Source organism: Aythya fuligula, chromosome 7 (assembly GCF_009819795.1).
Source record: "Aythya fuligula isolate bAytFul2 chromosome 7, bAytFul2.pri, whole genome shotgun sequence".
NCBI classification, from domain to species: domain Eukaryota; kingdom Metazoa; phylum Chordata; class Aves; order Anseriformes; family Anatidae; genus Aythya; species Aythya fuligula.
In genome coordinates, this window is record NC_045565.1 from 12766736 (window position 1) to 12792778 (window position 26043).

General features: G+C 49.1%; 1 long non-coding RNA gene across 1 annotated transcript; it reads right to left on the bottom strand.

Annotated features, from left to right (window-relative positions):
* Positions 1-3028: 3028 nt before the first annotated feature.
* LOC116491651 lies at positions 3029-23772 on the bottom strand. Its single transcript, XR_004253501.1, has 3 exons — positions 23679-23772; positions 5911-5916; positions 3029-3039 (listed from the first exon to the last, which is right to left on the bottom strand). It is a non-coding gene; the product is annotated as an uncharacterized LOC116491651 (long non-coding RNA).
* Positions 23773-26043: the final 2271 nt, after the last annotated feature.

The following is a 26043-nucleotide window of genomic DNA, read 5'->3' on the forward strand; positions in this document are numbered from 1 at the left end:
CAGTTCAGCTGCTCCCAAACAGGAGCAGAAATGTCGGAGGAAGGGGCAGAGCAGACCAGCCGTTCTAAGCAGGAAATAGTACAGACAAGCCTGAAGCCGGAGGTTTGGTTTATGTTGTTTCTTGTTTTGTTTTGTTTTTTAAACACTATCTACTTATCCACTTAAACACATATAAAACTTTCACCCATATTCATTCCCGCCTTCAGAAGTTACAGGTACCTCATCAGAATTCCCTTTTGGAGTAGCCAAAAGAGCAAGCAAACCAGGCAGGAAAACACAACTGGTTCAAGGAAGCAGACCTTTCCAAGCATCTTCCTGATGGTAACAGGTATAAATTTAAATATTCATGGACAGCGTAGAGAAAAGTCACAAGTACAGCTTTTACATTACTGGCACAACTTACATTTACAGCACACACGTTTAAAAAAAAAATCACAATCATTATTTTGCAACGCATGTAACAGGCTGAATGCAGGCAACTCTAATAGGGAATTCATTAACTTGGGAACAAACAGTTCCTATAATTAGTTACCAGAAAATATTCAACATGCATTTACAGGTTTATTCTTGAACCACTAAGCGCAACTCTAGGCACTACAGCTGAACACCACAGAGGGGGGAGGAGAGGAACAAAAACCCGAAGTAGTTTAACCACCACCAGTTACTCTATTATTCTCTAGATCAAGAATTAAGCGACACTTAGGCTATTTATTTGTGCATACAGCCGGTTCTGTTTGTTAGAAAGCTGTTTTCCAACATGCAAATTGACTTCTTCTGTAGGTCAAACACTAGCATGAGCAAGCTGATAAAAATCACGTTAAACTGGGGCTTTTATCTCGCTTATACAGCTGGTGTAGATGCATGCAATCATACTGCTATTAATGCTCCACATTATTAAAAAGACTGCTTAAGTGGAAAGTACTTAATATTCATGAAGTCTCTTTAGCATCTGATTAGGTTCTTCCCCTTCCTCTGCCTCATGCTTAATTTATTACATTTTTTACCTGGGCCAAAAACGTAACTACAAAACCACCTTTATTTTGCATTTAGCACGCCCTTGCTAAATAGAAAAGGATTTCTATTCCTTCAGAAGCCTACAAGGAATCGTTATTCAGTAAAGAAGCATACTGAGCTTGCAATTTAAACCAACAAATGCTTTTAACATACAATTGACGTATGGCAAAAGCAAGTTATACCAACAATCTGGTCTGATAAGCCATTATTACATATTATTGCATTAATAATTAGGCTCCTGGGGATGGACAGGAAGTATATATAAATGGAAAATGAGCCCTTGGAGACTTCACCAACCAATGGAAGCCTTAGACCCTGCATCCTCAAAGCAGAAGTTCAAATACCGTCATGGCAACCATGCGCAGATTATCCCATGTCAAATAAATCATACCTTATGCCAAATAAAAGCACAGGGCAGTGCAAGAGGGGGACATAGTAACCAAAGTCCTGATTTGACCAACACATAGGAGGATGGTGAATTTACTTATACTTCAGTCAGTTTTCTGAGAACTTACAGAGCCTGTGTCCTTAAAGTATTTATCAATTTGATTTCGCAAAAAACTTCATCCCACTGAAATTGATGCTCTAACTGTACCTTCAATAGGCCATGAGATGGAAGAAGACCCACCTGACTTTAAAGGAAACCACAAATGTGGGTTGTATCCTCTGCCAAGTAAATCCCCACTTCTTTGAACATCATGGCAACCTCCTCGCCTGAAGTCTACAGATTTTTCATATTTAATTTGTCAGATAAACACAGAAGAGTTTACAACTACAGCTCTAAAGAATCAAGAGCATTGAACGCTGGACAAACAACACTTGCCCAGCTGAGGCATTTCCAGCTGTGCCAGACCTAGGCCTCAGTCAGTCCTGTTTTCTCCTACAGCAACAACAGTGTACCTGCCCTGTGCCTCTGGACACTGAAGTTGTCACTAAAAGCAATACTTGGGAAAAACGCATACCTTTAACTTGGGTGGGCCTAATTTTAGCCTCCGTATACCACGTCCGTTCTTCCCATATGGTGTTTCTAACTACCTTATTACTCGTATTCCCAAATGCCCCAGGGATTGTGCCAGGCGCAGCCATTACACAGCATGAGGCAACAACCCTGGCAGCACGTGGAGGTAGCACCTCGCCATGATCCCTCAGAAAAAAAAAAAAAAAAAAATCAGCCACCTTTCAGCTTTTTTTGTTTAAAAAAGAATCTCAGAACACCTTAAGACTGATTTTAAGAGCTGAAGAAGGAAGGACTGAAATAGCTTTAAGTTCATCTCCTCAGCAGTAATAAATAAGGCCTAAGAGTTGGAGGCAAAGTTAACCACAGTCCTGGGACTCGATCCAAGTCTCCCATGACAATAGGAAAACATTAGAACAGTAACATTCAAAATATTATTCAAGTTTTAAAGGCTTAGCACAGTTCAAAGTCTCCTTTGTGGAACAGCACTTTTGAAAATGTCGGCCGCCTTCCAGGGAGCATTTCCTCCTCATCACGCACAGCGTCATTTCTGCAAGGAGGAACGCTGCCACTCGGCTGAGCCAGGCAGGGGTAAAGTCTTTAAATGACTGCAGAATTCTTAAAAGATGGTAAAAGGCCTAATCCTATGTAATGATTTACAAAGCGACAAGTGAAACAGATCTACTGTGACAGGCTGAAAGCAGACCAACATAAATAAAATTGCTGCTCGCATGCTCACAGCCTCGCAGCCAACAGCACAGGCAAGAGCAGGACCCACACAAGGATTTTTATTTATTTTTTTTTTTTACCCACCCATGCACCCATCACAGCCTATGCTGAGGGAAAACAGACAAAGTAACTTCAGAGTCAGGCACTCTTCCCAAGGCACCAGTTCACTGATTACTACTGCAGTTCTCACACAAACCCTCTTTGCATGGCAATCCCAGACTAAAAAGGCACAACTAATTTCTTCCTTACTCCACAAAAAACAGCAAAAATAAAAATAAACCTACACCTAAGAGCTCTGTACATCAGTTTTATTAATTAAGCTTGCAACTGCAGCACGGCAGCTGCAACACACAGAGGCAGAGCACAGCGCCAAATATGTGCAGCCCAAGCACGCAGAGTATTTCTCTGGCCAGCAATCGCGATGTGGGTCAGCAAGGCCTGGCGCTACTTATTTACGTCTTTTTCATATATAGAAGACACAGGCCCACATTTAACCACTTGTTTGCTGGAAGGCACCTGAGGCAGCCCCTTTGCCTGTCTGCACCCTGCAGTTATGGGGGTGCCAGGGCTGGCTTTTCCCCACTGGAGCAAACCCACTCGGCTTCCAGCTGTACAGCAAAATGCACCCAAGTGGGGGACCAGCTACTTGTCCCCTCTGCCATAGCATCAGGCCCCTGAAACAAGCACTCTGTTCCTCCTGGATGGCTCTTCCAATCCCTCCCTCCTCACAGCTGGTGTGGGGTACCTCCTACCCCAGCGTGGCAATACTGGACGGGTGTTAGGAGTGCCCCCACTGCACCACTGCCATGCCAGAGACTACAAGCAGGTCACTGACTGCCAAGGTCATCTTGTTTGTGGAAAAAATAAAAACATTAAGACTCTAATACGGTAAAAACACAGCAACAGCAATGAGGAAACACAAGCCTAATGCTTCCTCTAACACTCACTTAAAAACACCATTAAAGTCAGCTGACTCAGTCATATGACCTGGCAAAACTACCATTCATTACAACAGTTTGGGGGTAAACTCAGCCTGATTGCACACTTGCTCCTGCATTTTGTACTCTGCCCTCTTAAACCTCATCTCCGAGTAGAAAGCAATCAATTAATTGAGCTGGGGTTTCAAAACTGATGCTGGGCAGAACCAGCCGCCCCTGCTGCCTGCCAGGTTGTTCGGGCAGGCTGCAGCACCTCCAGCAACAGCGTGGGACAAGCCTGGGTGCAGCAGCAGCGCCCAGACCCAGCCCGAGCCCCCTTTCCTGCAGGGAGCATATAAATTTTTCTCCATCTGAGTCTTAACTACTGTTTGTCCGCAGACTTGTAAAATACCCTAAAGAAACGCCTAATGAGACACTGATCTGGCATCCAAATGTTCTCCCCCATCCAGCCCCCCCCAGCAGGCCGTTGCCTGAGCAGCACAGGCACGGAGGCTGCCGCTTGTTTGCCAGTTCTCCACGGAAGGAAGGAAGGAAAGTGGGCGGGTGGGCGAGAGCTGGAGCCGGCGCAGCATCGGCACATGGCTGGCGTGCACATGTCCGCAGCTGCTCGCTACTAAAAAATATACATGTACGTCTGTACACACACACAATGCACTCAAAGTACAAATGAAGACAGTAGGTTGCTAGGACAGCATTGCTTCCTTTGTACCAGGAGCTAAAAAAAGTGAAGTCAAAGTCACAGCCATCGAGAGGACTGACATGCACTGCACTTATGAGACCCTACAGACACACGATGAGCCCCAGCTTTCACGTTTCCAGGTAGCCAAGCACCTGCACATCGAGTGAGTTCTCCCTTTACTCATCTAACAATAGCGCTTTGAAACTAGATTCTGCACCAAAACAGGGGAAGTCCAGGCAAAAGTTGGAAGAAAGATTGCATAATTAACCCCATTTTATTACTGGGACGGGCAGGCACTCGGAGCCTAAGCAATCTGTTCAAAGTTACTTGAGAAGTCTGCAGGGGAAGAATTAGCTGAATCAGACAACCGCAGCCCTGAGTTCAGTGACCCAAAGCCAAACCTCCTGCCCTCCAACCGAATGCTTAACTCTCGCCGAGAGCGCCCCAGTAGTTTGACAAGAGACAAGCACAGGTCTGGAAATGGGCTGTTACCTGGCCTCCTGCTGTTGCTGCTGGGAGGAATCATGCATGTGGCCAGCTTTGCGTTCTCTGAACGCATCTTGTTGTGGCATGGGGCTTTGCAGTATTTTTAATAAAAAACGTATTTTTGAAAGTACGTTAAATATTTTAGAAACCTGAAATAGGTTCCAGACTGCAAATATTTACACACATTCTTAACTTTATGTGCAAGGAGTTCAACTAAGTTCAAATAACCATTTTTATGTCTAACCTAAACTATGTACATAAATATTTACAGAATTGTGACTTTGATTTTCCTTCCTTGCGCTCACTGCATCACCTGGTTCTCGAGTGGCTGGGGTCAAAGAAGGGAGCTGCTTTCTCAGTTTCATGCATTAGCCCTATCCTGCATTGCCTGGCTTGCAAACAGAGGAGGAGCAACATGGAAATCCAAAACCCAAAACCCCAAGCTGCTTTCAAGTGGTTAGCATTCTGCAAACACATCATCGAAGAGCTAGACTAGAGCTTGAATACCTGTACGCATTCTGAAATCTCACACAGATGAATTTGAGTAGTCTACCTAGATGCTGTAAACCCTTTTTTTTTTTTTTTTAAATCTTTTTCCTACAAAAAGCTTAAGTAGGAGTTTGTAAAGAGACAGCTCATGCACCCTTTGTGGAGATTTCCGTGGCACTGCACATGGATAAATCCTTGACCAGGTAGCGACAGTTTCAGACTTGAAAAAAAATAAAACTTTGGTAGACTAATCAAAGTGTTATCCATAATGATTATTTTATTCACAATGATTAAAAACTGGAAAGATACAAAAGGGGTTTTGGGAGCATGAGCAGCAGCACTGCTTCCTAGATCCTCATAGCAAAGCAGGGCTAAACCTGGTCTTCATCGCCCCCAAAGACCTCTGCAATACTGAGCACCAAAATCAAGGCATGCTCATCAACTTGCCAGTATTAGAAAGCAGGCTTGGTCCATTTAAACATTGTACTTCCTAGCCTCTTCCTTCTTCAGCAACAGTTGTAAGAAATGTTTTGAAATAGCAAGTTAATAATGTTGACCTGAAAGTTACTTTTATAGGTTTGTTTATGCATTTGATAGCATGGGTGCTTAGCTACTTTAACTATTTCCTCCCATAGACCAGCTCATCTGCCAGTTTCCTCTGTTTGTGTACAGCCTTTGATAGTGAAATAGGACAGAAAAAACACTCTCGAGTGTTCGCATTCTGGCTTTAAAACCACAAAGCCTGGCAGAGTGATTCACTAACTGTCATAATCCCCCAAACAATTTTCTCTTAAAAAGAAAACTTGGTATTTATTTTGTGCTTCAATATAAATAAAGTCTGCTGTAAGTTTTTATTAATTTGTAATACACTGAAGTCTCACCATTAATTTCTGAAATCCGCAGAGCTCCTATAGCTATCAGAAAACAGCATCCCGTCAAACCCCAGCCCAGGAGTCCCTAACACTCATTAACGGATGCACACAATCTCTTACTCTGGGTAAGACAAAAGAAGGAAAATCAAGTGTCTGTACACAAACTGGCTTTAATAATATGCTATGAGAGCTGAATGGAATAATGACAAAGATGTAAAACAACACAATTTCAGCAAAATATCCTCAGATAGTCACAAAATATCACCATGAATATTTATGGCAGAAGCTCATGCTATGTTACCCTCAATCTACTGACACATAGCATGTTTTCAGTATGGTGATTTGTTCAGAATATAAGTACCCATCAGGAAAGCAAAAAGCAAGACCTCTGCAAAAAAAAAAAAAAAAAAAAAAAGAATCCATGCCCTTAGTTTTCGGAAAAGCCCTACAAATAAACAAACTCTACAGACTTCAAAGCATTTGGAGTTTTTTGGATAGCTCACTTCATATTTGTGGAAAATGACAGATTTTCAGAAATAGCACGCATTGCGCTTTATGGAACAGAGACCTGTTTTAGGCATTTTCAAGACTCAGCCACCGTATAGAAAAAAAGTATTTTTGAAGAATTCTCCTTTTTTTCCCCAATCAAAACAAAATTTTGATATACAAATAAAAGCGAAACAAAAATACTCACAAATAGAGCTTAAGTAAATTTATTTTTTTTGCTGAGTATTAGAATTATTTTTACTTTTAAAACTTTCAAAGTGATATTTTAAAAATTATTTTATAATCAGGGTTGGCAGTACTGAATGTCTGCATAGGAAGCTACCAGCTGTACTCTTTTGTACTTTTGTACTGATTTTCTTCACCAAGCTCTTTACGCCGTGCTGTACTTCAAACAGCAACCCACAGAGTCTTCCCACCGCGTCAGGACAAGGTGCAGAGCCAGGTCACCTGCACACATGCATGCCTGCTAACTTCAGGCTTTATCGGCGCATCAGAACACTTCGCCGAGATTGCTTCAAGTGTCCCTGGTTACTTACATACAAATAGTGGCCACCTTAAGGTTCTCACTTGCTTTTATTCATTTTACTCGGGCAAGTTTCCTCTGGAAGCTAATAAAGACAGCTGTTATATACATTTCCACTGCACAAGTCTGTGTCCCCTCCTTCCTATGACATCTGACGAGTGAGAAGCCCCTCCACTAACACACCAAAGACATACCAAGTAATCAAGGGGGATGCGTAGCACTCCAGGGCTGTGAGGCACCCCGCAGATGACACAAACACCTACAACCAGAGCGATGCACTCTGCAATTGCCCAAGCAATGGGGCCACTCGTGAGCTGGCCTGAGAGCCAAAACCCCACGCCAAGCTACAGAACAACACTGAGAGCAGGGAGCATAAAATACGGCACGCTGTGTTCCTTCGGGAACTTACGGAATAATAATTTAAAGCCACCACTGGCAGCTAGTCAAGACACGCGGTTTAACAGCCAGGGTTATCTGTATCGCTGTGGTGCCTGGGAGCCCCTGTCCCTGCCGGTCACAGGAATGGCACCGCTCCTGCACGTCCTGAGGCCGCGTCCCGGCCGTAAGGCACGAGCAGGTGGCCAGGGGCTGCTGCCAGAGGGCCTCTGCCCTGGGAGGAGTGGGTCCCAGTGGGAATGCTTCAGCTCTGCATGGGGGAGCCTGGCTCAGACCTCACCGAGCGCTTTCTGACAACATATTGTGGTTTTATCTGCCACGGACGGCTGTGCTGGAGGCATCCCCGAGGCATACCAAACCTAGGAGAGGATGGGTGTCGAGGTTAGCGCTACCTCCTGCCAGCTCTGCAGTGAGCAGTTCCCATGACCTGCTCTGACAGAAAAGGAAGCCATCCATTTCAGTAAAACAGCAGTTCATACAGACAAAAGAGGGGGAGGGGATCCCATGTTGCATAAGATCCACATTAGAGCTTCCACAGCCTGTGGCACCTGGAGGCACCCGCTGCAGACCTTTCTGCTCCTGTCCAGAGCAGGCAGCCCTGGCCCTGCCACACTCCCCAGGTGGCCAAGTGTTTCCAGCATTACCTCACTTTGCTGGAGATGTCCAGCCTCCCAAGTCACCAACTCGACCTAGGAGCTGGCTGGTGCCTAGCACAGGCAGTGTCAGAAGAGCTAAGTTCTCTTCACTGACTTGGTTCATGGTTTTGAGACCCCCGGCCAGTTCCCAGGGCTATACTCCCAGCAATTTGTCCCCATTTAGTGAGAGCCTACCTGCTCCCAGCAACAGATGCTCTAGCACTAACAGGAAAGTAAGTTTATGCAAATCACAATATCGTGGTTTTAATCACTTGACCCAATCTGTTTGTGAGCTGGGTTTATGATGTTCAGCTAATTGTGAGGCTGGGGATCCATCTGACTTCCTGAGGCAGAAGCACCACTTAAAGTGCTCCTCCCCAGCCCCACACAGCTTTGCCACCCATGCCGTACTCCCACCATGACCTGCACATCCACACAGGGAAAAGGAGAGGGGAACCAAGAGGTGGGGGCCAGGAGGGAGAACTTGCACTGAAACGCAAGAAGGTTTTAGTTTCCTCCATCAGCTCAGCAGTCTGATTCATCGCACACCTGCACAAACACTGATGCTCATGCAGCGTACGGATGGGAGTAATGTGCAGCAGGGAACCAGCAGCTGAAGCAGCCCCAGCCAGGCCAAGCCACAGCCTGAGGATGGAAGCACTGGTCGCCCGTCCTTCTCACAGAGTACAGTGCTTGTACTGGGCATCACGGTACAGCTCACACATCATTAACAATGTTGCTTACCCCTAGCCAGGAGAAACAGCTGAGGAAAACAGTTCTGCATGCTGCCCTGTGCTCAAGCCACTGCCTATCTGGGAGTGACGGCCCCTTGCTCACTTGTCACCCTCCCTTCTCTGTGCTCAGTGACCCTGTGCTGATGGCACGGCCAGCACCACCTCCAAGACACACCACTTCTCACCATCTTCCAGAGGACACAACAAGTGACACAGCTGGCACCCAGCTGGGCACTCACACACCTCCCCTTTGTGGCTCCTGTCAGAATGGGGACTGGGCAAGGGCAGGACATGGCCACACTGGGGACAACCTGTGCAAAAGTCCTGTGCTGCTGGGAATGGAGCTCAATCAGGTACATGTCCTCCGGCTTGTTTTCTAAAAACCACCGTACCACCAGCCAGATGAATGGCACCCTTCAGCACTTCCAGCATTAAATCAAGGGAGGATGGAAGTTCAGCAAGACTTCAAGAAAAATGCACAAAGACCTGCGTTTGAACACACTGTGCATGTTACAGAAATACCAGAGGAACATCGAAAAATAACTTCTGGGACGGCTGTTAACTTTTGAAGAATGTTCTACAGAAGAAAAACAAGCATTTGTTCCTGGAAAAATAATTTGTTTTGGTGTGTGCAAATGCTTTTTGTTGCTTGGGGGAACTGGAAGGTGACTGTAGACCACAGGGGAAGCCTGGACAGCTGAGCTGGGGGGGTCTTGGCCCCCACCAACCTGCCTCCTGCATTCCCAGTGTGGCCCCTGGTCAGCACAGGGGTTGGGCACAGTGCAGCCAGCCGTATCAACAGCAGCCACCTCAGCTGATAATTAACCTTAATTGGGGCGGGGGGAGGGCGATGCAAAGGCTAAAAACACTCCCCCAAAAAAACAAAGCTCTTTACCCAGTCAGTGACCTGATCCCACTGACCGTGAGTCACACAGCCAGTGACCTTAACGGGAGCAAACACTGGGGCAGCAAAGCCTTTCAAAACAAGACCCGCTAATCGTGGAAGCAGCCTGGTGCTGGCTGTACATACATGTGTGTGTGCTGCAAGTGGAGCCTGCAGCTTTACGTAGACCCATGATTACCATATATGTAAATAATGATGTAAATAATGTTGTTTCAAGGACCATCTCCTGGGAACGCTTTATTTGTATGCTCTAAGTACACTGCTCAAAGCCCCACAGGAGGACAGATGCTGCCCAACTATAAGCACGGTGCATCAAAACCAAAATCTCCACCCCAAGCACCTGCGGACACCAGCACAGTGTCACCAGTGGGCACAGCCCCACCAGGCACACCTCACGCAAGCCCACCTGCAGCAGCAGCGCCCACAAAGGCTCCCGCTGTGCACAAGATGCTGCATCTCGAGTGCGTGCCCAGCCCCTGGGGCAGTGACCCTGAGGGAGCCCCCACCGGGCACCCAGCACCGCGCCACCCAAGCTGCTCTGCCTGCCTCCCCAGCAGCAGCCCTCCTGCACCACCCGCTTCCCGCGTCAAGCCAAGTGACAGCGCTCGCATCCAGCGGGCGGCCTTCTGAGCCCCCGCGCTCACACGGCCATGGACGTGTGCCAACCGCAACGCCCTTCTGCAGGCTCGGCGCTCGCCGCAGGAACTTGTGACGGCCAAACCCTCCCCAAGCCTCGAGTTTACCAAGAATAACACCCAGTAACCAAAAAAGTAGAAATTAAGGTTGAATATTTACATAAAAGACTTCAGAATTTGAAAGCGTTCTGCCACGTGACGCTTTCAGCTATAATTAAAATATGGGACATGTGTTTGACACTTATTTTTTAGTGTTCAAAAACATTTCAGTTGCTAGCCCTTTGCCATCTGTTTCCTATCGTTATTCCATTAAAATACTTTTCATTTCTCTAACAGTGCAGGAGTAAGATTGTTTTCTGGGTGACTAGATCGTTATCTCCTGTACTTGAACTGCACTATTCCAGATTTTTACTTTTTTATTTTGTTTAGGAGCATACAGGCTCACTCCCAACTCCCCCTAGCACAAGCTAACAAAGCAAGCTAGCTTAAAACCAGCCAAACACGGCCCCTTCTCTGCACCTTCCAAAAAACACTTCTTCAAAGTCTCCGAGGAAACTAAATAGAACAGCTCATCGGCTGCAAAAAGCATTAGGATATTCCTCCTAGAAAGGAACAGCTCACACTGGCACACGCCCGGGACGAAAACAAAGGCTGGGCGCACGGTACGGAGATGACACCAGGCGAAACACTCCCCGTTCCCAGGGAAAAACACTCGAGCTCGACCGACTGCACCAGCACGAGCGGCCGTGCAGCGGGGAAGTCGCCCACGTACAAGGAAGAGGTGGTTTCTGAGCAGTTATCGGGAGCGAGCGCAATAATTCTTACCTGGAAAGTGCTGTTTGCAGCTGCTCGCCGATTTGTCAGCGCTCTCGCTGCTCTCGCCCCATGATTTACGATGCTCTACCCAGCACTGAGCCTTCTATTACTGTCCTCATTTATTGCCTGCAGCTGTCATTCTTACCAACAATTCTACCACTGTCTGTAGGTGAGATATCAGAGGTATTTAGCACGCACCTAGAGATGCAATTTTAATCAAACCTCCTCACAGGCAGTATTTAAGTGTTAGCACAACCGCACTGAGTGCAGCAATTCAGGGGGGCCTGACCAACCAAAATTACGACAGGCAGAACTGTTTATTCATAAACACCTCCAAAGGATGGATGTCCAGCAGTCCTGGGGACATCTGCTGATTTGTGAGTGAGGACAGAAGTAGTACCCATAGATCACAAAGCCTTCTGACAGGTATTTAAATGCATAACAAATATTAATACTAATTCAGCAACCTCACTTTTTACAACCCAAATGCTAAGAAGGAGGTAAACCCAACTACACCTTTCTCACCAAGCATTTTTTCCCACCTAGCTATTTTCCCCCTTAGAGCAACCAGTTTTTTCAGGATCTTCAAAATAACCTGCTGCATATCTGCCTGTTTTGGACTAACAGTAGTGGAAGGGGGAACAGGTTTTAAACCCAACAATTGCCCTTTAAGCTCTCAGTGCGTTTTCCGGATGTGAACAATTTGAGAATCAGAAATTTTAACCCACACGGTCCATGCTTAATTTGGGGGAAAGCCACGAGACATTGGACTGGTTGCCAAACAGGGGCACAGCATTGCCAGCGGCCTGCTCTGGGGAGAGTGTCCCCCAGGCTGCAGTGCGATGGGGCTCCCTCACCAAACTGCAGCCAGCACCACAGAGCACAAAACAGAAACAAGCAAGGAGACCCGGAGCTACATCTAGCACTATTTTCACATACACACTGAAGCCCCAACTCCTTAAGACAACAGATAGTAACAGCATCGCTGCTTATTCAATGAGTTTCTAGCGCTTGTGACTATGAGTAAGACTTGAAAATACAAACCTTCAACAAGCCCCAAAAGCAAGATTGTGGAAAGCCAAGTTTATCACTTTTTTGAACAGTCCTATGGGCCTGGCTTGTGGCGTCTGAGTATTTTTAAGGTTGGCAATCTTAAATTTGACTGATCAGTACTCTAGGCACTAAACCCACATTTCTCTAAGTTCTTTTCTTCAACACCACCCAGGGTACACAGCTTGAAAATGACAAGGCAAAACCAACAATTGTGAATTTACAGTCAGAAGGTAGCCTGAAGGCCATCGTTGTTGTAGTCAAGCTTTATTTATAGCTTAACAGATAGTGTCAAAATAGAAGCTACAAATTAAACACGTAACTCTCTAAAAGGAAAAGTGATGATGCATTACACTCTACCACAGTAAGGTACCGAAGAACCCCCTGTGTCTGAAGGTCAACACTTACAACGCATGCAGATGTCAACTGATCCTATCACCTCTCCACGTCCCCGTCCCTCCACCCCAGGTGACTGGGTCACATCGGGAGCAGCGCGCAGAGAACAGTCACCAGGTGGGAGCTCCCATTAAACCATTAGCTGGTGTGCAGCCGTCTGCTCCCAGGTTAACAACCCAAGCCTGCTTTTAAATAGAGGACTAATTAGAGCACATTTGAGAGTTCAGGAACATACGACCTTCAAACTCTTTTGAGGATGCATTTCATTTGTTTGAACGCACAATACACCTTTCGTCTTCCCATAATGCTTACCAGGAAAGTAGGTCCTAATTGCTCATACATGTACGTTCTTGGTTGGGGGGCAAGGGGGAGGGAAACAAGGAAAATCTGGACTCACCTGTGATTTGATTTTGCATACTTTTTTTTTTTTTTTTCATCTTTTGCTCCTTCCCTCTCCTTCTCCCTACGCCTAACTGGCATAACCACGCAAGGTGTACATTGGGTGGAAGTAACAAATCTCTAGAGAACACATGCAGTCTGTGCTTCACATGAAAATGTGCTTTCTAGCTAGGACTACCTCTATATTAGCTTTTAGCACAGATAACACCTGTCTAGTTCAACAAAGTCACCCCCTCCTGTGTCACAGAAGGCCCCTCCAAAGAGGGAAGGGGGATCCCTGCCCCAGCACCCACGCAACGCACTGTCACCTCTGAGAGCCTGAGACAGAGACCTCCTGCTGCTGAGAGCATCCCCAGGACTCCTCCCTCCAGTCACCCCATAATTGGGGAATTAAACACAAACACAGCAAAAGCTTGGAAGCTTCCGTTGATCATTATCTCTTTTTTTTTTTTTTTTTTTTTTTTTTTTGTCCTGCACAGGATAATTTCTTTTATTGGCAACAACCGGAGAAAAAAAAAACACTAAGTTTTCCAAACCTCACACAGCCGAGAGGACAACTCTAATTGCTTTTATATTCCAACACAGATTCCCACCCCAGCCTCAGATGATGCCTCTACAATCTGATCACTCATGCATATACGTATGGCTCTTCACTGACAAACAACCTGACTCCTTTACTTGTGCAACTTGCATTACTCACACGGAAGCCTTGGCAGAGGCAGGCCAACATATGTTAATTACTGGGTTGCATTATAATAGGTCTAACATCTTGTTTCCCATCCAGGGTTTTAAAATAAATGGAAACAACAGTCTCTTTGGATACAGAAGTACGTATTTTTGTATTTCAGGCTAAAAATATTCTACGTTAAACACACAAATAGATCAACTGCCAGAGAATTCCTGCCTCCTCTGTGTTCCTTTTGCAGGGTTTAATCCTTACTAAACGAAGATGTCAGACAATCTTCACAAGAGATTAGCATGTGTGCATTTTATTTCGTTACAAATTATTCCTCAGTCAGGTGCAGCGGTGACAACAAGAGCCTAAGTCCGCAGTCCTTCATTATTTCAAGAAGGAGTTTATCAGGTGAAGTTGCCTTCAGCAGAACAAAGCATAAATTCATGAACGCTGAAGGAGCATGAATAGAGCAGAGATATACTTAAAAATGTATTTTTTCTTGTGACAGGAGATATGAACTATGTTTCTTCATTGTATAATTTAGTATGCTGGGATATTGCTAGGACAAGATGTTGGCAACATTACAAGTATTTTTGATTTACATTTCTCTTTATTGAGAAAGAGGTGGTGAGGGCTGCAGCTCCAGTTTCAGACAAAGGAAGACAGAGACTCCGCGCCGACACACTGCTATTCCTTTTTGGATGACCAAACTCAAAGTTTTAAATGAAAAATTTTAACACAGACAACACCACAGACTGCCAGAAAAATTAGAAATTTTGGTGGAATTTTCGGAGGAGTGGTACCCCGAAAATTGGCACGAGTACAGGACTTCCTTCCACAAGAGGTTTCACGAAGGGTTCACGCGCTGAGTGAATAATTTATCTACACACTCAGGACAGAAAATTTAATCAAATGAAAACACTGTCTCTTAAAATTCCTTTTATTTCATTTTCAAGTGATTTAACAAATCTAATGACAGGTTGCCACAGAACTGTGACCAGAAGCCTCCATAGCATTGTGCTTTGCTGTTTACCACCACACTGCCCAGTGCCCCCGACCAGCAGCCAGCCCCTGGCCGTGCCAGCGCCTGCGCTGCTCCCCGTGTGCTGCTCCCCGTGCTCAGAGCCCAGCCGGCAGATGGTGGCCAATAAGGAAGCTATCAAGCCGTCTTAGTCACCATGGCAGACCCCGGGAGCTTCACAACGGCAAGCCTGCTGCCCTCCCCTCGGCTCAATTCAACTAAGATGTTTACCTGCATCCATCTAGTACTCCCAGCTACAGGGCAAACAGACGTGAGAGCTCCATTAGGTGTACGTGTCCAGTGCCGTGCTTGTGAGGACACTGCTGCAGCTACGGAAGCACTAATGCCAGGTACACAAAGGTTAAAAAATAGTGCCTTAGGACAGGTACCAATTTCTGCCTGGGGCAAGCAACCATGCTCTGTTATCCTAGAGGGATACACGCCAAACTCTTCCAAACAGATGCTCCATGTATCAATCAGTTAACAAAAGGAACTTGAACAAATGAATCCCAAATTTCACATATTTCTGCATTTATTTAGAGACAAAGCAATCCCAGTGATTAAAAAACCAGCCCTGAATTTAAGGTGCCCATCTGCTTGCCCCCACCAGTTCCTCAAACCCCAGCTCCGCACCCCCTGGCAGATGCCTGCTGCGCTCCCCTGCAGACCGCACACCTCCCTGGTCCCTCCGTCCACTGCCCTCTTCACAAAGAGCTATCTGCTGTTGATGAAGGTGGAATAAGAGTCCTCTCCAAGCCTGCTGTTATCCCAATAGCTCTAAAGTCTGTAGCACTGCCTTTTTCAAGGCATTTGCTCACACAGCTACCCCTTAGCCCAAGCACTGCCTGCTCTGCACCAGGGGCAGCCTCCTGCTCTCCGCCTGTGCTGCTCCATCAGGAAGCGCGCCCATCGCCTCCCTGCTCAGGCTTCATTGCCATTTCATGCACTCTACACAATGGCTTTAAAATATTTATCACGTGTCCTGTTGCTGATTCCTTCTGAAGTATAAACAAGGTCTGAATGTTCCTCCCTTTGTCTGCAACATACCTGAGCATCATCTGGTGTGCCAGCCTTGGTCCTGAAGGCAGGCACCTTACACTGTTAGAAGTCAGAGTGTTGCATCTTTCACACCTAAGGTGCACCTTGGTTAAATACTGGAATTATTTGTTATTAAAAACATTTCAAAGGCTCCCCCAGGTTTATTCCACACTCTGTTTCCTGTAGGTTGGCAGCAGCTGTTGCCATAATTTTCCTGTCCCTCGACGAAGAACAACAAGGCCAACTGAAGCAGCGCCGTCCGTGCCACAAGCCAAGAGCAGGCGCCCAAGGGAGAGGTGTGACATTCCTCGGCCAGGCTTCAGAGCCCTCCTGGCACCCAGCGCCTGCTCCCAGCACCGTAGGGTGTTTGAGCACGGCCGAGATCCCCCTGAGGTGTCCCCGCAGCAGCAGGACACGGGCTGGGAATCGTGCACAGAGGTCAGAAGCACGCCACCACCAGCCACAGCAGTATGCAAGCCCACGCGTCTCAGCTCTCGAGATGGCTTTAACCAAGTTTTCTGAGGCTCTGCTACTGACCTAAAATAACTTCTCCTTACATAATGGTGTTATGATTTTAATGCACGAGATGTCAGATTTTTACAGTGCCAAAAGCCAAAGCTATGCATTGAGTTGGAAAGCCAGTAGGCTCCTGCGTCTAATGGTATCACACTCCAGCTGGACTGCGATCCCAGGCTTTTTAAACCAGTGATGTAAGTTTGGGGAGGAATCTCATGCTTGAGAGGGGGACCAAAGAGATGCATGTATAGTTCTTGCAATACATTTCTCAAAGAGCAACTGAGAGTGGCTTTGAGCCTCACCCTGAGAGCTGTATCAGAGCAGACCTGAGGCAAGAAACCTGCCAATGCGACAATGCCAAACACGTTACGTCCATAGCGAACCAGCCTCATGAACACAGCACGCTGCACTTGTGTTTCCAGTCACCGAGCTGCCACCCGTGTCTGCAGGCACGCACCCATCACAGCTCAGTGCCCTGACTTGCTGTGAAACACAGACAGTGGCTGCTGGGGCACTTAATGGCTTCCCAAAGCACCCGAAGAGCAGAGACCCCGGCGTGCAGATAGTCAGGATCCCGAGCGCATTTGCAGGATGACAGCTCACAGCCCAAAGTCTTTTTAGAACAAGCATTCCCATATTAAAAAAATAAAAAATAAAATAATTGTGTAATCAAATGTAAAGTGCATCAACCTGTGCTAAGATGAGGAGGGAAGAAAAGCTTTCTTTGAAAAGGCTTGGGGCAGGCATTGGGTTGCTGCAAGGGAGGCCAACGTAAGCTGTATACTAGCTCTAAACAAGTTAACTTCTGTGATCCCGCTGCCGGGAAAAGGGTTATAAGAGCATTAAACAAACACAGACTTTACAAGCAAGACACCAACAGATCGGGTAGACTGCCTGACAACCACATCATTCTTCTTTCCCCTTGCAAACCTGCAGGATAATAAACCGTCCTCTCTTTCGTATATAGAGAGATATATAAACAAACTGTTCTTCTGAGAATTCAATGTCAACAAAGTCTTTAAAAATGCTTTTTAAAGCTTTTATCCTGCCTTTTTATTTTATTGGGGGGATAGAGGAAAAGCGGCCGGGGGGGAGAAAAAAAAAGGATGGAAAGCCAAATGGATCTTCTGTTGGCCCATCAATGTCTTAGCTTTAAAATGCAAATGTGACAGTGCTGGCTGTCAAACTACTCTGGTTTCAGTTACTTGTATTTTTGTCATGCATTTTAAGCCAAAACATGTTCTGAACAGGTTTTCCTGTTTATAAGGTGTGTTTTCTTAAAACCATTTACACAGCAAAAAGCTTACAGCTACATGCAATGCAAAGGAAAAGCTAAAGCGTATGTTCAAGTGATGATATACAGGGTATGTTTCTATTTTCAGACCTTCTACAGGGGTAGCCACCTTCTGGCTGGATGAGTAGATGCTCAGACTGGGCTCTGGGGCAGCAGGACAACCGGACACCGAGCTGTCCTCACCTCCTTGAGCACGCAATGTAGCCAGGGCGTGCACTACTATAGCCCGAGACACGAGCCCTTCCTCACCGCCACTCAACTCTTCCGCTTTGTTTTCTTCCCGTCACACCTCTAAAACAACCAAAGGCAGATGGCAACCTTTGAGCTGGAGGCAGCATGTTTACCAGGTGGCTGTTGAACAACGCTCCAGATCATCCCGAGCCAACAGCGCAGGGGAAGGCTCTGAGCCGCAGCAATACACAAAAGAAGTCGTAAAAACCCTCGTGAGCTTCAGGCTGCTGTTTTTAAACCTCTGCTGAGGTAGAAGCCATGATCCAACTAGTGACAACCCACCTTCTCAGCAGCTGTGAGGCCAGGCAGCACCCAGGGAAGGCCAGCCCCAGCCGCTCACCAGCAGCTGCCCAGCAGGACCAGCCTCCGCAGCACCCTGCTCTGCCGCCCCCGGCCCACCATGCCCTTACACAGTGAGTCTGCCTTCCCTCACTTCATCTCTACTTGAAATGGGTCTTGAGGAATAAGAGACCTGCCCTTCCAGATTTCCTGATGGAGATAGAGGAGGGTATGCATTTCAGGGCAGTCTAAAAGGCTCTGCTGTTCTCAGAGGGAAGTAGGATTACAGCCAAGAAACAAGCAGATATTCATCAAGGGAACTGTTCCTGCTACCAAGCGGCCAGCTGAAGCCCCTACTACTCTGCCACATATCTATGTCACTGCAGCCCCAATACATACCCTTCTGATTAGCTATGAGACCATCCAGAAACAGAGAGACTGGTAACACTCACTGCCAGCTGGTCAGCCATTGCAGACCTACAGCCTCAAAGACATTAGAAAAGGAAAATCCAAAGACAAGACAAGCTTGCTGCCAATGTATTCCTTTTCTCTCACTCCCCAAACACATACCCAATCAGCAAAGATGGCAAATGGTATTTCCCAGCTGCAAGGAGCTGCAACTTGATCGGAGCAGAGCTTGCCCCCGTTTGTGCATTGGGCAGACCATGCTGGCAGTGCTCTCCACTTAACTCTGCGCTGACCAGACGCAAGCGAGCCCAAGCCACCAGAGGCCACCAGGCACACCTCAGAGCGTCACAACCACAGCTTTGAAGACAACTGCATGAAGACAACAATCAATTCCCGTGCCGGTTTTCCACGATGCCTGTGGCTTTCACTCTCATGCTAGCTCTGACGACGCCCAGCTATTATCCATAGGTTGGAGCTGTCCCCACTTCCTAAGTCCGACCCGCAGCAGTGCTGCTCTTCTCCAACACCACAAGGCTGACAGCCAGCGCCGAGCAGGGCTCTGCAGGGCGAGGAGGGCAGCACGGCCAGCAGGTCGGGCAGCCAAGCATCATCACCTGGCTGTGGTCCGCGGGCTGCAGGAGGACGCCCAAGCACAAGGATCATACCGCTTGTGTCAATCAGCTTGCCACCATCCACTGGCATACACACACAAAGTCAGGAGGGAAAAAACAAACCTAACTCCTTCCAAAGACAAACAAGGAGCAGGAGGGGCAGTCCAAACTCAGCTTTATGCAATCTGCACTACTCAGTAGCGCCGTGCACGTTCACAGCATTGGCGTGATGTCTTGTGTCCCTCCTCCCCCCGTCCACACTGGACCAACAGCCTGCCCATGTCGCTTTGGGAATCAATTCAAAGCTGCTCTGCCGAGTCAAAACAAATGCCGGATTATCAACAAAGGGATGCACTTCCTACATGTATCTGAATGGAGTGCTAACATGAGAGCTTCTATGCCACTACCGCAACATGAATACGCTACACGAAACAGCTCAACTGATCGCATTACCTAGCGAAAGGACAGGTGGGTCTGAGTCCAGGTATTTCATCAGATCCTAAACCTTACTCAGAAGGGCGTCAACCCCACTAGAAGGGCCTGTGTTTGGCTGCCCTGAGACTTGGTAGAGGAGCACAAGTTACTTTTCCTGTCCTTTGCTACAGGTCTAAGAAGTGGAGGCAACTGAAGGAAATTATGGGTGGCCTGGACTGAATGACTGCCTATCCAGGGCTTCCAAAGGGAACGATCTTTAATGAGTGAGTCATTCCCCGAGAACTACGTTAATCTCTGTTGATACTTGCAGGAGAAATTTGATGGAAAGTGATTTTGCCTGCCTGCCTAAAAATAGCTTTCTTTCCCCCTCCCCCCAGACAGAGAACACCCACAGCAATTTGCCCTACTTGATAAAGGGTAGTGGCACAGTACCAACACCCCCAAACCTCACCCTTGCAGGCCACGTAAACTCCAGCACAACTTGGAGGATTAGAACCAAAAATAACACAAAACAAGTGTAGGACCATCCTCTGCTCTCATAATACACTACTGCCTCCAACAGTCAAGCTGTGGAGATCCATTACAACCCATTGCCTGGACATTGCTCCTGCAGCCTGCGCCACCTTTAAAAATGTCCAACATTAACCAAGCGGCATGCTAATGATCCTGCGTAATTCAACTGAAATAAATAACATGAAATTGCTACACAAGAAGTTTTTGCTTTTAGAAAGAGAAGCAGAAGAAAAATCAATATGACAAAGCAACGTTCCAATTCTCAAACCTTGTTTTTAAGCCAAAGACACCATTTTCAAGCAGAAATGATTTCTAATACCACTGACACAGCCTCCGCTTACCATCAGCAGGAAAGCTTACACATGCCAAATTCAGCGAAAGGAGCACACACCTCTGAGCAGCAGGCGCATCGTTGCCCATCCATGGTGCTCTGTATTGTTGCACCGTATGAGGTGCTTTCTCATAAAAATATGGAAATGGATAAAGAGGACTCATGCTCTTCATCCCACAACAGGCAGTTGATGAGAACAAGCGTAAACCAACCCTCAACTCTTCAGCAATACCCTTGTCACTTGGCTGTAATAGAGGATAGGATTTCACAAAAATTGGTCTAACTAGGAGTGAACAAATCAGCCAATTGCACAGTGCTCAAATCTCTGATCGCAGGCACGAGCTACTGGTGGGAGCCAGGTGCCCCAGGTAGGGCAGCAGCAGCCCACCAGCACCCATGGCCACCTTTCCTCCCCTTGGGTGGGAAGGAAGCCGGGTCCCACCACCTGAAGCCTACCAGAAACACTGGGGAAGGCAAAACGAATGCCAAATTCACTTCCTCCGAGATGCATTTTTCTTCCTTTTCAAGAGAAGAAACCAGGCTCTCCAGAGCTGCTAGCACAAACACCAAGTTGCTAAAAAAACAGCCAACATTGTCTCCAACTATAGTATCAGTGATGTAACCGCCACCCGAGATGTTTGGGTTGTTGGCTGCTTGTTTGTTTTTTTTTTTTTTCCTCCTTTGTCTACACAGAACCTTTGGAACCTATAAAAGTGGAGGAGATTTAGGGTAAAGTGCAAACAACTCCCAAGAAAAGTTATGAATGGAAACGCGCTGCACGGAGCCCTCTCCTTTCAGCTCCCCGTAACCACTGCCCATCAGTACAAATCCTAGGTTATGCCGAAACTCATCTATTATCTTCTGTGGGTTTCTTAAAATATTCTAAAAACATAGTTCTGAACCGCACGGTGACTGCACTTCTCAGACAGCTCCAAATACTGTGTGTATACATACATACACACACAGCAACTCGCTTCTTTCCTGAAGCAAAGTTTTCATTGATCCTTTGCCACAGCCTCAATTATTGTTTCTAATCATTATCAGCATTTAAGGTATTGTGGGCTGTAAACAATGCAAACAATAACGGCATCTGTCCCTGTTATGAGTGCCACCGGCAGGTTAGATACCTACATTGACTGGTCCTGAGGGGGTTCTTTTTCAATTCTCCGAGCCCAAACTAAGTTTAACTTACAATTTACAGAGTAATCTTTAAATCTGCCACCTTTTGAGGTAGTATTATCTTGAGTAGATACAATCGTGAGTCTGTCAATTAAACCCCAGGGAATTTTTCATTGTTTTAAGCTGTAATCTGAAAGTCACTTAATTCTCTAAAGCTTTTTTTTTAAAAAAAAAAAAAAAATCAGAAATTCGGTAACATTCCTGGTCATCTTCACACTTGCGGGGAAAAAATATATTCGTCATTTGCAAATTAGACATATGTTAAAAAAAAAAAAAAAAAAAAATAGAAAAAACGGAGGCATTTTCCTAAGACGTTTTAAAAGTAAAGATAGAAATAAAGAAAGGTCCTTGACTTGGGGATATTTAGAGGATTTCAAGTCATGTTTTCCATAATCTCATTTAAAAAATAAGCGTCCTTTTTCTCCCTCCTCCCCCCAACTCGGCGGAAAACAGCCACCAAACGCACTCAACTAGCCTCAAAGTCACACGTGCTCCATTGCAGATCTTGCTTTCAATGTGTCTTTTGTTTGATGGCTGGTGTTTCAACATCCTCAACTTGAACAGAAAAAGGTCAGAGCAAGTCTCCTGGCATTCACAAACCTGAATCGGGCCCCGCCAAGAGAAGATTGATGCCACAGTAAATTTCCCTCTATCGAGAGAAGGAAGTGGAAGTTTGAATCGCAGACCAACTACGTTTGTTCGACAGACCCTTGTTCTCCCAGAGACCGTCAGCGGAGCGTAATTTTGCTCGACTCCTTTGTGAAACTTTCCTGCTGCTGCTGGCAGCGCTCTCGGAGCCCTGCCACCGTGCCCCCGCCGCACCGGCACGGCGCCTGCAGCCAGCAGAGCTGCGAGCCGCGCATCCCGGCCCTGGGCCCTTTCTTCCCGTCCTGCCCTCGCCTGGCTCCCGTTTGGTCGCGCTGCCCCAGCCGGGGAGCAGAGGCTACCCCAGGTCGGCCGCTGCCCAAGGCCAAGGTCCACCCGGCAGCCCCGGGGGAGCTGCTGCTGCTGGGGATTCCTTAAAAGCTCTGGCACTTGAAGGCGCTTGGAGCTGCTCAAGCAGAGCTGGGAGCCAGAGCCCTGCCACAGCATTAATGGGCTTTTGCCCTTTTAAATTTTATAAGCCTGTCGCCTTTCTGATGCGCGGAGTTTTATTCAGAGCCCTAAATGGCCATTGCGCCTGTGAAAGCCAGCCTGCAGAGGTAGCACCCTAAAACCACCCCGGGTCATTCATCTCCCCCGCTCTCCCACTGTCTCTTAGGAAACCTTTGATAGAGCATTTGTTCAGCCTGCCAAGTTAAATCCTCTTCTCCCGTCTCAACGCATTGAAAAACGCACCCGCGACACCCGCTCCGCTCCGGCCTGCGGACCCCGGCCGCAAACCCCCGCCCCCCCCCGGCTCCGCCGCGCCGCCCGCAGCCCGGCGCCCCGCTCGGAGCCTGCCCCTCCATTACCCCCGCCGCCGGGGGGGGGGGGGCCAAAACCCCCCGAACCCCCCCGGGCGCCGCGGGAGCCGACCCCCGGCGGGGCGCGGCGCAAAGTTTGCAGCCCCCGGCGCGGCTCGCAGCGGCCCCGCCGCCCCCCCCCCCCCCCGCTGCCGGCCGCAGCCCGGCGGCCCCGCGCCGTGTTTACATTCCCGGAGCGGCTCCGCCGCCGCTCCCCTCGCACAAAGGCGGCCGGGCCGGGCCGAGCCGAGCCAGGCCCCCCCGGACAGATGCACCGGGGGCAGGACAAGGCCGGCGGGGGGGGTGGCCGCCGGCGGCTCCTTCCTGCCGCCCGCCGGGGAGGCCCCGCTCCCGAGCCGGCCGCCAGCAGCTCGCCCGCGGGGCTCGCCCCCCCGGCCCCGGCCCCCTTTGTTTTGCCGGCCCCCGCCGCCAACTTCGCCCCGGGCCGGGCCGGGCCGGGCCCCCCAGGGGCGCTCCCCGCGCTCCCCCCCCCATTGTCCGCGCCCCCTGCCCAGGGGGCTGCGAGCGGCGCCCCCCAACTTACCCGGCTGGGCTCGGCACCAGGCACCGTCCTCGCTCCCCCAGCGCTCCGCGGCTCTAGCGGGGTATTCCGCCAGGCAGATTTTTTTATTCCCCCTCTCGCCCGGCTCCCCCCGCCCCCCCAACCTTGTCCTTTTTTTTTTTTTTTTTTCCTCTCCCCTCTCTCTCTCTCTCCCCGTCCCCTCTCCCCCCTCTCCCTCGCCCACGGCAGCGAGCGGCAGCGCGGTGCCGGCGGTGAGTAAGTGAATCAACTCGCAGGGCGCACGGCAAGTTGGAGTGTCGGGTTACACGGGCTGCTCCGTGCCGGCGGGCCACGCTCGGTGGCTGCTGGCAAAATCTGTCCCAGATTCCTATCTGAAAGGGAGCTGCCTCCTGCGGGGATGGACCCCCCCCCGACACACACACACACACACACACACACACGCACTCACGCCGCCCCAAGTTAGGAGCTGGGAGGCGAGTTAAAAAATCGCCAATGTCGGGCTTACGGCGGGGAGGCGCGGCGGAGGCTGCCTGGATCGCACGCACACGAAAAAAAAAAAAAAAAAAAAAAAAGGAAAAAAAAAAAAAAAAAAGGAGAGAGAAAACCCTTCCACTCCGCGAACCCGAGGCAGGAGAACACCCCCCCCCCCCCCCCCCCCGCACCTCCTCCTCCTCCTCCCCCTGCCTGCCACGGGGGGAAAGCCGCCCGGGAGCCCGCACGCCGCCGAGCATGCGGTGCCTCCGCTCCGTGTTATTGATTACTATTTATTAGCTTCTTGGTTTATTATTTTGCACGGCGATGGGGAGAAGCTGCCGGGCGGGCAGGAGGCAGCTGCTCCTCGGCTCCCTGCCACCCCATGGGGCCCCCCCGGGTAGGGGCGGCTCCGGCCGGGGGTCCCCAGGGGGCGGCGTTTGGGGTCTCGGGAGCCCCCCGCCCTCAGCCGCCCTGCTCCCCGGTGCCCCCCCGGACAATCAGCGCTTTACGAGGAGCTGCTAATGAGCCGAGCCGCCCCCAGACCCCCCCCATTTTCCCCCGCAGCCCCGCCCCGTTCCCGCCCCCCTGCTCGCAGCCCGGGGGGGGCACACAGCGGGGGAGGCAGCGCCGCCCCCCCCGATCCCCGGCGCCCGCCCCCCGCCCCCGGGGCGGCTGCCCCGCCGCTCCGCTCCGCTCCACCCCGCGCGGCTCCGGCTCCGCGTTTTGCGTGCGGCCGCGGCGCCGGCCGGGGAGCGCCGAATAACAAAGGCGAGCTGGAGAGCGGCCGCCGCGCGGCCTGCCAGTGACGTCAGCGAACAATGCCGCTGCCTGCCAGCCGGCCGCGCGCGCCCCCGCGCCGAGCGCGCCCCCGCCGCTCCCCCCCTCCCCTCCCCTGCCGGCCCCTTAAAGGCGCCGCGCGCCCCGCACCGCGCCGAGCAGGCGGTGCCTGAAAGCAGCGGGGCAGCCCTCGGACCGCGCTCCCTGCGGGCTGGACGCCTCCACAGGGGCTCCAGAGGCAGGCGGGGAGCAGCAGCAGCGCGATGTCAGTGGCTGAGGAAATGCAGCCCGTCTGCTACGGGGTGTTACGCGTCAAACTCCTGCTGCGCTCGCCCTACCTGCGCCGAGCCGTCACTGGTGCCAGACTGGTGCCAATGGTTGCGTGGTGTCAGGGGTCTAAGCTCCGCTGAGGTGCCACTCAGGCAGCTGCCGCGAGCACCCGGTCCCTCACCCCGCACACACGAGAGCTGGGGAGCTGAGAGGGGAACAAGCACCGGGCAGCTGGCACCCACGGCATCCTCTGCGAAGGATCGGAGCTCTGGTTTACAGCATCGTTACACCCTTCTAGCTTAAGCAGAGCGACTTGATTCGTTTGGCAAAGAGAATAAAGCCTTTAAAAATATGATGTGGCGAGATAGCATTGAGATCCAGGATGCACGCCTTCAAGAGTCAAGGATACAGCTCAAAAAAACAAAACCGAGCTGAAAGAATAGGAAGAGAAGGCATGGCATGTGATTGTAACATACTGAGAAGGAACTTAACATATGTGAGCTGAGGAAACGCAGCAATGTAAACGTGCTATTTATATAGTGCCCACAGTGTACTTTTACAGGGACATAAACACTTGTCGCCCCACTGCATGCTGATCTGTCCTTCTACACCAGGAGACAGTGCCCTGTCAGAGCCAAACTGAAACATAAATTCGAGAACCAAGCACATCTCAACTTTGAGAAATCTCAAACTGAAATTGGATCTCGAATAAAGTCACTCAACTAGTCTAAGCCTTGCTCTTAAAGCTCCACATCTTCCTGCAGCTGAGATTGATAGATAGGGGATTCAGTCACTCCTGTTGTTAAACTTATTTTTTTCCCTAGCTACATCATACAGTTTCAAGATTAGAAACCTGAAGAAAACA